The 12,879-nt window shown below is 37.1% G+C and overlaps 1 protein-coding gene across 1 annotated transcript in view; it reads left to right on the top strand.

Moving 5' to 3' along the window:
- The window catches only part of whd (carnitine O-palmitoyltransferase whd), a 379,066-nt gene extending 378,830 nt beyond the window's left edge, over positions 1-236 (top strand). The window contains exon 8 of the mRNA XM_068376806.1: positions 1-236. This exon is cut by the window's left edge and continues 219 nt beyond it. The gene's annotated coding sequence lies outside the window, so the exon portion shown is untranslated.
- Positions 237-12,879: the final 12,643 nt, after the last annotated feature.

Below are 12,879 nucleotides of genomic sequence, written 5' to 3'. Positions count from 1 at the left end.
TATTAATTATATTCTAGAACTTTGGTGTCAATTGTTCACACAAAGCCTTAATCCTCCTATTTTACTTATGGTCTATTGTTGACTGGTACTGCATTTTTATAGTTTGGTTGTGGTATAGTGCACATTTTCTTTTGAGATCATCTCTTTCAATATTTTGATGTAGATGAATTGTATTGTGATTTGATTTAGTAATGTAACTGTAAATATGGAATGCCAGATGAGAAATGGGGACTTATGAATATCAAACATAAAATTGTCTTTAAATGTTGTCTCTACTCTCTCCCATTCTTATTTTATCCGTTTTTTTTATTGTCATGGATATTTCCACATTCATCAAAATTAAATGCTTACATCAGAGTTTGTGGGTGACCTCAACAAACCCAAAAAGGGTTTGGACCTCTTTTAGTGAAACTATGCTCATGGGTTAGTGTTTGCAATTTAAGGGGAACTGGTCCTTAGTTTAGATTCTTACCTTTGGTCCAGAACCCCATCAATATAGATAGATAGATAGGATAATTCAATATTCTCATTGCCTAACAGGAAGTTTTATCTTATACCTCTGCATCTCTTATCTGATTTGGTGCAATCTCATTTGGATAGGGTATTGAGTGTGACCTATTTGTGAAGTAAACTTCCATTGCCAATGATAAAGAATTTGATTTTTATGAGCAGCATATTCTTTTTCAATATTTTCAAGCATATTAGATATGTATTCGGCAAACCCCTCATGAATTTGCCCTAAGATTAATCTTCCTTTCCTGGATCTGCTGATTCCTCCCCAGCACTCTCAACAACCTCTGCTCCTGATGTTATGGACAATTCAACTCCCCCATTCCAAACAAAATTACTAGGATAATGAAATGAAAACATTACTGGTGGAATATATAAAATTATGAAGGTTATATACTGTGCAAATATTCCAAAGTATTATGACTTTTTTGAGATAGGACTTTCAGCATTATCTAGTATGCCTGCTAATGTGATTAAAGTGGGGATGATTTTGTTCTTGAAATGCTATAAGTCCTATCAAGCAGGGTCAGTTTCCACTTTAGCCACTTTAATCATAGTGGTACCATCCCATTGTGGTAGGGCAAGGAGGGTACATTTGAGAGTCAGCTCTCACAGGTGTTATTGGTGTAAGAATTAATTCCATGAAAGACTAGTGGGTCTCTTTCAGTATGAGAGTCTTAAAATTTTCTCTCCCACCTGTTTTTCAAAATGTTCTGTTCAATTTTATTATGATTGCATACCCTTCCCCCAAAAAATAATGAATAACATTAATATGGTATCCCATATCCCTGGATCCCTAGGTAAAGCCCACATACTGTTGAAAACCTCAGCTAATATGAACTAGGAAAATTCTGTTGATTACCTGGGTGGAAAGAATGACCTCCCTTTCAATATTCCAAAATTCCTCCCGTGTTTACACACTGGAACATTTTGTCCCATTATCCCCAGGGTCCTGAGGAAAAAGGGCTAAAATGTTGGGGGTTAATAATAAGGAAATTAAAGTGCTTTATTGCATGAGAGTTTAACACAATATGAACTATGAAAAATTGTACACTTTTAAAATCTTTCGGGAAAATCGAAAGGATAAAGTTTGAATTACCAAGTGATACTTTCAAAACCTACGTTGCATTTTCTGACACTGCCAAGGCTAAAATTGCCTTAATGAAATTTAGAAATAATAGTCACTGGTCTGTCTAACCATGTGAAGCTATGTAACAGCCAAAATATCAACGAGACTTGAAATTATCCCCAAACCCAAAGACACCGATCTTCGAAGAGGAGAAAAGGAAGCTGTTCCCTAGGGCAGAGTTGCACCAATATGGCATTGTTACAGGGAAGGACATTGCTATATGATCAAGGGCTATGAATGTGTAGGAAAAAAAAAGTTGGAACAACTCCTCAAGGCGATTTAAAAAGATATGGTTGTGGTTTATTGTTAAGGTTGGCAATGAAATACATGTAGTGCTGCTTACTAACTTTACATCTTCCCCTCCTGATTGATCGATTAGGAGTTTTCTGGTATCCTGATCTTCTCCTGATATTATAAAGAGGTTATATCCACACTAAACTTTTAATCATGCAAAGAGGAATACACAAATTTTTAAAGATAAAATCTATTGCTATATGTGACTTATGTTCACATTGCTTCTTCTCCAGAAACTTAATTTAATCAAATTTTACACGTAAGATTTTATAAAGATTTAAAATTTTCCCAATTCCCTTCCATTCAATAAACATATCCTTAATACATGAGAGTGGCAAGTTGTGAGAAGCCCTGAACCGATATACCAATGGCTCTTTGTCCCTATCCTCTTAATACCACAAGGAATTTTGGAGGAGGGTGAGCATGTATATGAATACCAATTGAGTATAGCAATATGAAATTTTATTATTAGATATCTGTTTACTTTCATGCACCTCCCCTAATGTTCATGTTACAGACTCCTACACACTGCTGAGAGTAGGACGCCAGTAAAGGAAAGAGATAGGATAAATTTGATTAAAAGATATATAACATGGTGAAGATTTACTAAGCTGGTCCAGATTTATTTAAGTATATCCTCTCAAGATACTGTATAAAACATGGGATTCCAGTTTTTTTTACTAAAGCTGTTTGAAATACCCGACTGTAGCTTGTCTAAATCATAGTTCTTGATCTAACATACTTTTGATTGATTCCAAATCGAGTAGTAAACCAAAACCCTATATATCCATAGCTAGGAGTCATAGATTAACTGAACTCAAAATTAATTAGACCATGGCTCTGCAGCTACTGTGAGGTCTAGAGCCTAGCAATCCTCATTAGAAAACCAGGTTTCTTTGAGATAGTGTTTAGTAAAAAAGGACTTGGTGCACCATAGAGCTGCTGCTCCTGCTGAAACTTTTTCCAATGAAAGATTACTACAAAATCAAGTAGCTGCACTTCTGATATCATATACCTTCACTTTCGTGCCTTTTATTAGATTTACAGTAATGCCTCGCAACACAAAATTAATTGGTTCCTTAAGGGCTTTCGTGAAGTGATTTCTTCGTGTAGCGAGTCGCCTTTTACATGTAAATAGCCTAATTCGTTCCAGACCCTAGAAAAACCCCACATTAAATGATTATAAAAAGGATATGCACCACTAAACTGTACTAAATATATGAAAAGTACTGTATTTTGATCATTTGATAATAAATTAACATTGATAATCTGAAAGAAGTGTTTAATTAGAGCAAACAGTAAAAATACAGTAACAGAAATGTGGAACCTTACCTTTGGAGTGAGGCAATGTCTGAGAGCGAAGTGCGGGGCGGTAGACGAGGATGAAAATGGCGGAAAACTTTTATGTACAAGTGGCAGAAAACGTAAACACTCAACTTTACAAAACAGATTTATAAATGACAGAAATCATTAACACTTAATTTTAGGAAACGCATCCACAAATGGAAGGAAACATTAACACTTAAATTTGCGATAAATTTAACATTAAATTTTTTTTCCTTTTTCTATTTTTTTTCTTTACATTTTCTATTTTCTAAATTTAATTACACTACGTATTTTCCTCATCACAGCCACTTTTCTTTCGTTTCTTAGCTGGCGCTTGGTCTGCTTCTACCAAAGGCCTCTTACTAAAATATTCGTCCCAAGAAACTTGTTTCTGCCTGCTTCTTAAAATTTTCCTGAAATAACTAAGGCAAACTTCCTTGCAGTACTCAGGCACACGACCTGTGAGACTCTTTTCTGGGTGTGTCTTTTCTATGAGAGCCTTTTTAAAGTAGCCATCTAGACCCTCTTTAATTTCTTCCATTGTCAGTGTGTCCTCCTCCTCCTCCTGCTGCTCCTCCTCCTCCTCCCCCGCTGTACTCTTCCTGAACGGCATTCACTCGCATGGCCTCCAACTCCTTCAGGTCATCCGTCGTAAGTTCCTCTTGGTGCTCTTGGATAAGCTCATTGATGTCAGCCTCATCAACTTCCAGACCCATGGACTTCCTGAGTGTAACACTCTCGGCAACTTCAGATTGAGCAACAGGTTCAGGGTTGTCAACATTTTCGGAATCGTCTTCAATTTGGACTGCGTGGAAGCCCTCGAAATCGCGTGCGGAGACGGCATCAGGCCACAGCTTCTTCCAAACAGAGTTCAAGGTGCACCTCAAAACCTCCTGCCAAGCTTGATCAATCATTTTTAGGTATATGACAATATCAAAATCCTCCTTCCAAAATTTACGAAGGGTGAGATTTGTGCACTCAATGATTTCGAAACATCTTTTGAAGAGATATTTTGTATAAAGCTTCTTGAAGTTTGAAATCACTTGCGGTCCATCGGCTGGAGGAGACGGGTGGTGTTTGGTGGAAGATAGAGATTCTTGATGAAGGAATATTATGCTGCAATATCATCATGGAGGGAAGGAGGGTGAGCAGGGGCATTGTCCAGCACCAACAGGCATTTCATAGGTAGGCGCTTCTCTTCCAAATACTTTTTCACACTCGGTCCAAAACAAATATTTATCCATTCAATAAACAATTGTCTTGTTACCCAGGCTTTTCCATTAGCCCTCCACAACACGTTAAGATGTTCCTTAGTGACTTTCTGGGTCTTGAAGGCTCAAGGAGTATCGGAGTGATACACAAGCAGGCGTATCACCTTGCAATCCCCACTGGCATTTGCACAGAGAGCAAGGGTAAGCCTGTCCTACATAGGCTTATGCCCAGGTAACCTATTTTCTTCCGCCGTGATGTACGTTCGACGAGGCATTTTTTTTCCAAAAATGCCCAGTCTCATCGTAATTGAAGACTTGCTGGGGACTGTAGCCTTCCCGGACAGTCAACTCGTCAAATGTTTTGACAAAGGCTTCGGCCGCTCTCGTGTCCGAGCTGCAGCCTCCCCCATGACGCACCACTGAATGAACGCCTGAGCGTCTTAAATTTTTCAAACCACCCACGAGAAGCCCTGAACTTTGGGGGTTCCTGCTTCAATGTTCCTTCTCATGCGTCGGCTTCGGCTTAAGGAGGCATGAGATCCCCGAAAATGGCGCTGGCTTTCTGGCTGATTATCGCTTCGGTGATATTGTCTCCAGCCATTTCTTTGTCTTATCCAGACAAGCAGCATTCTCTCCATCTCATCATGGATGTGGCTCCTCTTGCTGGAGAAAACTGTCACGCTCTTAGAAGGTGTTGCTGCTTTGATAGCTTCCTTCTGCTTCAGGATCGTTAATATTGTGCACGGATTTCGGCCATATTCCTTCGCGAGCACACTTGAATGCATGCCAGCCTCGTATTTCTTTATTATTTCCATCTTCATCCCCATGGAAACCATCATCCTCTTCTTTCCCTTGACATCAGTGACTTTCTTGGGACCCATGTCTAATGATGTATTGTAAGTATCATACACGATAACAGTACGTACTGTAAAATGGTTACGAAAGCGAAATTACAAACTTAGTCAATGCGTATGATACCGCTGCCGGAACGAAAAGGCATAGGAATGCTAATGCGTAGATGCATTATGGTATACAGTACAGTAGATTCCGACCGATAGGAGAGCAGGATCTCATGGTGGTAACTAGCAATCGAGTAGGGAGATAACCAATGAGAACGCAGCAGGATGGTAGTGAGTTTACGGGCTGGCGCCGCGCGAATTTCAAAATCCGTTTTGGATATGGTTGGGCTCCCGCTCCGACCGCCTTTCGTTGTCCGAAACATTTTTCGTGATCCGAGTCCTAAAATTCTTCGCATCTCGTTTCGTAAAGCGAAAATTTCGTAAGCTGATTCTTTCATAGCTAGAGGTTTGACTGGATATCTAATTCCTTTTGAGTTATTGGGTCTAAACATTTTTCGTGATCCGAGTCCTAAAATTCTTTGCATCTCCTTTCGTAAAGCGAAAATTTCGTAAGCTGATTCTTTCATAGCTAGAGGTTTGACTGGATATCTAATTCCTTTTGAGTTATTGGGACTAAACTTCAAATTATGAATATTGGCTTTCTGGACATACTGTAGGGTGATTTGGGTCCCAAATCTGACAAAACTAGTTAGGGATATTACCTCTAATACCTGAATTTCTTTTCCAAATAATTCTGACAACCCTCTTACTGGACAAAGAAGCATATTTTCTGCTGAAATACTTTCATCCATTTTTCAGAGAATATGTGGGGAAAATATTGAGGCAAATTCTTGGCCTAAAACAATTTGTTGTTCTTGAAGGAAGACAAAAGGAACAAAATCATCTTGTTTGCTAAACTTTACTATGATAGACAGCATGTGTAGTCCACCTTTGTGTTTAGTTGAAGGTAATGTCAACAGGAAAATTGTTTTGGCCATGAGATCTTACGAGAAAGATTTTTAACGGTTCAGAATTCAGATCTCTGAAATACTGTGAAACCACATTCAAATTTCAGAATATTGACCTTAATACTGGAGGTTTTTTAATACTCAACTGTATAATACATTCCTTATGATACCTGAAATGGACAGATCTAATCCCTGATGATTGAGCACAGTATTAAGCAGGGATCTCTATCCCTCAATGGTAGTTATTGAACATTTATTATAATAAAGAAACCATGATAAGCTCACAATATCCAAGCTAGACCTAGTCATGAAAAAACACTTAGTTTTGCACAAATCTTTAAAAATATTCCATTGTCTCTGATGTGGAATATTGTTAGAGTTTTAGAACCTTTGATAGACAGTCTGGTTGGCTTTGAAAACCCATTGTTTCTCAGGATATGATGGATAGTCTCCATGCGGTCTGATGTAACACATGTGATTGTGTGACTCTTCTTTGAAAAAGGCAACTTCTCAAAAACTCCGCCAGTGGCCATGGATCTGAGAACGATTTCTTGCTATTCGCAGAAATCCTTAACTGGGCTATTTTTTCGCTGTTGGAGCCCTTGGCTTATAGCATCCTGCTTTTCCAACTAGGGTTGTAGCTTAGATAGTAATAATAATATTATTAATGATAATAATATTAATAATAATAATAATACCTGCTGAACCAAGGCAAATGATAGGAATAATAAGAAGTACAGTACAGTAAAGAATGCTTATTTCAAGGCATCAGTACTGAGATATCTTGACTAACATCTTGGCCCATAAGGGATAAGCAATGGTTTGGTGGTATTTATGTTATTGAGGATAGAGATATAAGGATCCAAGCTACTATCTAGATTTTAGGCCTTGATAAATCTATGGGTGTAAAAGATCGACCAGAAATGGAGATCAATGATATGGCTGTTGAAGGCCAAAATGAATACATAATTTTAGCCTCTGTGAGGAGGACTCAGATCCTGCAGATACTGTACAATGTTTTAACTAGACTTTATGAAAAGTGCATTAAAACCACTAGTTCCCTCTAAGTGAGTTAGGTTAGTTTAAAACAGGGTAGGTTATTAGGTTAGGGTTTGAAACTGTATGTTAGGCCTGAAATATTACTCTGAACTGAGAACTAAATGGATTCTTTGCTACCACAAAAGGAGTTATTAACATTAAATTCCTAATATAACAGAAAGCAACTATATAAACTGTAGCAAAAACAAAGCCTGAAGTGGAAGCAGTGTCATCTTTCCTATTCGATAAACAAGCCTAGCCTTATCTGTTAAAATAGAACTTTCTAAAACACTAAAATGACCTGTAAAGAAATTATTTTCAAGAACAATTCCAAGATTATCTCTCCCAAAACTACAATTAGTAAAATTAACTTGTAAACTCTGAATATAAAGGTTTTCATGTACTAGTCCAAATGGTGTACACAAAGGAGAGCATTATAATGAAATTTATAAATTATAAGTCATGGAACTAAACAAAACGGAAATGAATAGCCATTTTTCGTAATAGTGACAATAATTTAACTACTCCTATCCCCAATGGGAAGGTGGAATTGAGAGGTTTATAAAATAGTTTTGCCACAAGATATCAGGAGCAATTAACTCACACCTCGTTATTTTCCAAATTAAATGTTGTATAGCCGTTTACTGAGGGTCATGGACACAAGACTTGACTTATGTACAGTTACCCCCAGCTATTCACAAATCATCATTTGCGAAATCAAAGATTTACGTGAGTTTTTATAGAGCAATTATCTACTAAATATTAGAGGAAATTTTACAAAATTTTTTGCAAAATATTTTTATTTGATTTCAGTATATAAATAACAGGTCGTAACTTTTTTCCTTTTAATCTTATGCTTATTTATTTAAAATTAATTTTATATCAATAAGTACATTTTCAAGTTAAAACACACAAAGAATATTAATGTATGTAATGTATGAACACACAATGCTACTACGCATATCAAACACATTAGCGATATATTTTTCTTTCCTTTCGGTAAATAGATAACAGATCGTAACATATTTTCCCTTATAATCTCAAGATTATTTATTTACAATTAGTTTTACAGCAATAAATACATTTTCAAGTTAAAAAACTTCATGAACTTAATGAACAGAACTGTATTGTATGTACAAATGCACAGTGTAACTACACATATCAAACACATTAGCAATTTATTTTCTTTTATTTTGGTAAATAATTGACATCATCATCATCATCATGTTATTTACCAAAATGAAAGAAAAATAAATCGCTAATGTGTTTGATATGCATAGCAGCATTGTAAATTCGTACATACAGTACAGTTCTGTTCATTGTGTTTTTTTTAACTTGAAAATGTACTTATTTTTGTTTTGTAAAATTAATTGTAAATAAATAATCATGAGATTAAAGGGAAAAATTTTACAATCTGTTATTTACCGAAATGAAAGAAATCTCTCTCTCTCTCTCTCTCTCTCTCTCTCTCTCTCTCTCTCTCTCTCTCTCTCTCTCCCACTGCATTTAACTTAGGTCTTTCTGCTTTTACATGACAGTAATTCAAAGATATTGTCTGTAAGTGTATGCGAGGGGCTTTAGTTACTAACACCCAAAATATATAAGGGATTTTGACATAAGAAAAATCTATTTTTTGGTGAGATAGCCATGTTGTTCTGTTGGAAGTTCCTCCAGGCAGCTTTCTACTTGGGATATTTCCTGCGAGTGATAACCAGAGAATTTTACCTGTAGAGGCATCACAGGGATACTACCCAGGAGCGAATATCTCTAAAGATATCGTGTATTATTGTAATAGGGTCATGTTTAAAACAACCACGGCTACCCTTCCCCGAATAGAGTTAACCTTGTCTCGAAGGATATGGGATAGGATTGGATACATGGGAAAGCTATTACAACTCCGATACCAGTGTGTTACTGTAAGCACGTTCGCTGGTTCGCCATTCCAGGAGCAAGCATCATATGAAAAATGGGCTCTCACTGAAAATTGGGAGGGGATGAAAAGTAACAGGAGGGTCCATCAGTACCACATGGCTATCTCACTCAAAAATAGATTTTTCTTATGTCAGAATCCTTTTTTTGGGCTTGAGCCATGTCAGAGAATAAAAAATTCTCAGTTGTGGCAAATAGAGTTTTAACTACATAAGTGTCCTTTTGTGTCAACCTCACTAATTATAGAAGATTAAAAATCGTTCTACGTTTAGGGTATCTAATGATGGTTTGTTTTACACTTCCAAATATAGCTATTTGGGGCAGCAGTCCAACTCTGAGCAAACTATGCAAATTTTTGTAAACTGTAATGAAATCAAAATGTTATCATCTCAGCCTCACTCACTATGAAGAAAGTGCATTTGTAAGAATACGTATTGACTAAGCAATAGTCTATAAAAAGGAGGGTTAAGAAATAGAGGTATACTACTTTTTTTATTGAGGAACAGTTGGTCCATTTAAAAGGAATGTAAAAAGACGTACAATCTTTTATTATTTTCAAAAGCAAACAAATGTAACGAAATTGGTGTAACAATATTTAAATTTTTTTGTGCTTAAAACAAGAAATATTTACTCCAGTAACATTGTATAGAATAGAATAGTAACATCATTCCATATGGTAAAAATAAGGTCACCTTTTGACTCTTCAATATAAACAGTTTATAACATAATTCAAATTAAAAGAACATTCAACCCCCATTGTGCACACTGTAATAGTCCCATATTATACTGTCCATAGGAGTCCATGCACAACACTATGAAGCTGGTTTAATCACACTACCAGCTGCCCCAATGAAGTGATTAATTTCTTCCAATTGTCACAAGTAATGTTTGAAGAACACTCTTGAAGATTTCCATCCAGTGTAGGCTTGTAAGCCTTAGAAGGACATATACTGGAAGAAGTTTAAGGAAGAGGCAATATTCCTGGGATCATGACCCGATGGCATACTATTTGGGTCAGTCCTTCTGATAAAATAGGTGAGTTTGGACCACGGCTGTTTCAAAGAGAGATTAGATCCTGTTTTTCCCCTTTGAAAAGTTGTTCACCTTTAAAGGTTTCACTCTTTTACAGGTAAGCTTTAAGACATTCCACAGGGCAAAGAGGAGGATCTTCCTTTAGAGGGATGATCTTCCAAAGCACCCAATTTTTTATGGAAAGTTCATTTTTAGCCAGATATGTAGGATCTGGATATGAATTAATTACTCCGAGAATTCGATGTGGCCATCATCCTTTGATAGTGCCTCAATCTCGCTGACTCTAGCACTAGAAACCGTAGCTAGTAAAAAGATCAATTTTTGAGTAAGATCCCGCAGAGAAGCGGAATGGTTATCTATTGAGGAGGCTAAGCGCAAGACTGTCCAAAGACCATGAGATGATTTTGGGGGGAGCATTTGATTTCAGTTTAGCACAAGCCTTCGAGATCTTATTGAACAGTTCGCTGTTGAGTTCTATATAAAAAGCATAAGCGATAGGTCTGGTTAGGGCTGAATTACGTGAGGAAATATTTATGGAGGCCAGACCCTGTTCATGTAGTGTAATAAAGAATGATAAACACAAGTCCATTGCAATCGAAGTGGGCTTATGTTTCTTCATACACTCCACTCGCCTCTTCCAAGAGAACAAATACAGTCATACCTCTCTTCACGAAAGACTCTGCTTACGAAATTCTCAAGCTACGAAACGAGATGCGAATATTTTTATGAATCGCTTCACGAAAATTTTTCATTTTAAGAAAAGAGATTTGCTAGCCAGGCCGAGAATAAAATAGTCACCTATCACAAAGGTTTGAAGAAAATGGGATCAGACAACAGAAAATGTAGCTGTAGTCTATAATAGCGGTAACTATGATAGTACAGTACGTATGGAACTGTATATTTAGTATATGTACAGTATTGTACTGTATATATTGTATTATTCTCCATTTATTACAGTAGTTATTATATTTTTGTAATAACTACTTAATTTACTGGTATGAATAGTTAGTTTAGGTATATTGAATGGTTCAAATGTATTTGGCTGTACAGTATTTCATTGTGGTTATACTGTAGCTTTATTATGAGATTTAAGGTGGAGTTTTGTAGGGTGTGGAATGAATTAGGCAATTTACATGTGAAATGTGACTGACAACACAAAAAAATCACTTTACGAAAGCCACTCCAGAACGAATTAATTTTTTGTTGTGAAGCTTTTACTGTATCTTTTTGTTGTAGAAGACTTGTATTCTTCTATAAAATCAATCCTTTCCTTTGAAACTGTATTTTCTTTTAGCATCTAGGACGAGAAAATCATGAGCTGAAGGTTTTTTGTTATCCAAGACTAAGCGAAGATAGTCTCCTGTTGAGCATCTTGGGACAGCATTGGTGTCGGGAGAGGAATCTGGCAAGGTTTGAGTTCCAGAACAATAGGGTACCAATTGCTCTTGGACCAATTTGGGACCACTAATGCTGCTGTCCCCTTGAAGCTCCGTAACTTTTCCAGGACCTTCATGAGGAGATTGAACATTGGAAAAAGGTAAATGTGAGTCCACTGATTCCAATCCAGTGACATTTCATTTATGCCCACTGCTTCCGGATCTAAATTTTGTGCTGCATAACGGGTAAGCTTCTTGTTGAAGCTCGTCGCAAAGAAATCTATTTGCAGTCCTGGGACTTGGTCTAGAATGAAACAAAATTATTTTTCGTCCAGGGACCATTCTTCCTCCAGAGGCTTGCCGTCACATTGCAACCCCTTCTAAATGAACTACAGAGAGATGCCAATTTCTCTGATTTCTCAAAGTGAGAATGGCCAGTATTACGTGATTGATCTGCAGAGATCTCGAACCCTGTCTGTTGATGCAGTGGACTATTGTCTTGCTGTCGAGAACTAACTAGATATGTGATTTCTTCGGGTTCAATCTCCTCAGATAAAGAAACACTGCATGGCTTCCAAGATGTTAATTTGGAATTGTTGAAATGCGACTGACCACTAATCTTGTATCCTCCGAGGCATCCGTTAGGATTGTTACTGACAGAGGAGAAAACTGAAGAGGGATGTGTGTTGACAACCTCTTGGCAGTGGACCATGGCTTGAGCTGTTTGCGCAGTAGAGCCGAGTTTTTGTGGTGATGATCTCTTCGAGAATTTGATGCCTTTCTTCTCCAGACTCTGTTGGCATTCTGAGTTTTGCTTTCAGGATGGGGTTTGTAACCGCTGCAAATTGTAGCAAACCCAAGACACTCTGCTGATAATGTCTGGTGATTGTCTTCAACGGAAACAGACACCTAGCCGAACTTGCTATTTTCTTCCTCTTGTCCTGAGGTAGAGAAAGGATATGTGATTTCAAATCCCAGTGCATAGCCACTGGAATTCTTGAGGTGTAGTTAATCTGGACTTCTTGAGGTTGATTTGGAAGCCCAAGGATTGAAGAAATTTCATAACTTCAGAGCTGTTAAAAGTGTTTGAATCTTTCGTTGGCATGCAAAATAGACATCCTTGAAACTTCCTGTATTTTGTGCAATGATTAAATTCTTCTGGAGGAGATCCTGCACATATTCCAAGAATGGAGTTTTGGGTTGGAAGAATATCCTGAACTGTGGTAG

Source organism: Palaemon carinicauda, chromosome 7, assembly GCF_036898095.1.
Source record: "Palaemon carinicauda isolate YSFRI2023 chromosome 7, ASM3689809v2, whole genome shotgun sequence".
NCBI lineage: Eukaryota > Metazoa > Arthropoda > Malacostraca > Decapoda > Palaemonidae > Palaemon > Palaemon carinicauda.
The sequence above is the reverse complement of the archived record's forward strand: the minus strand, read 5'-3'. Positions and strand labels throughout refer to the sequence as shown.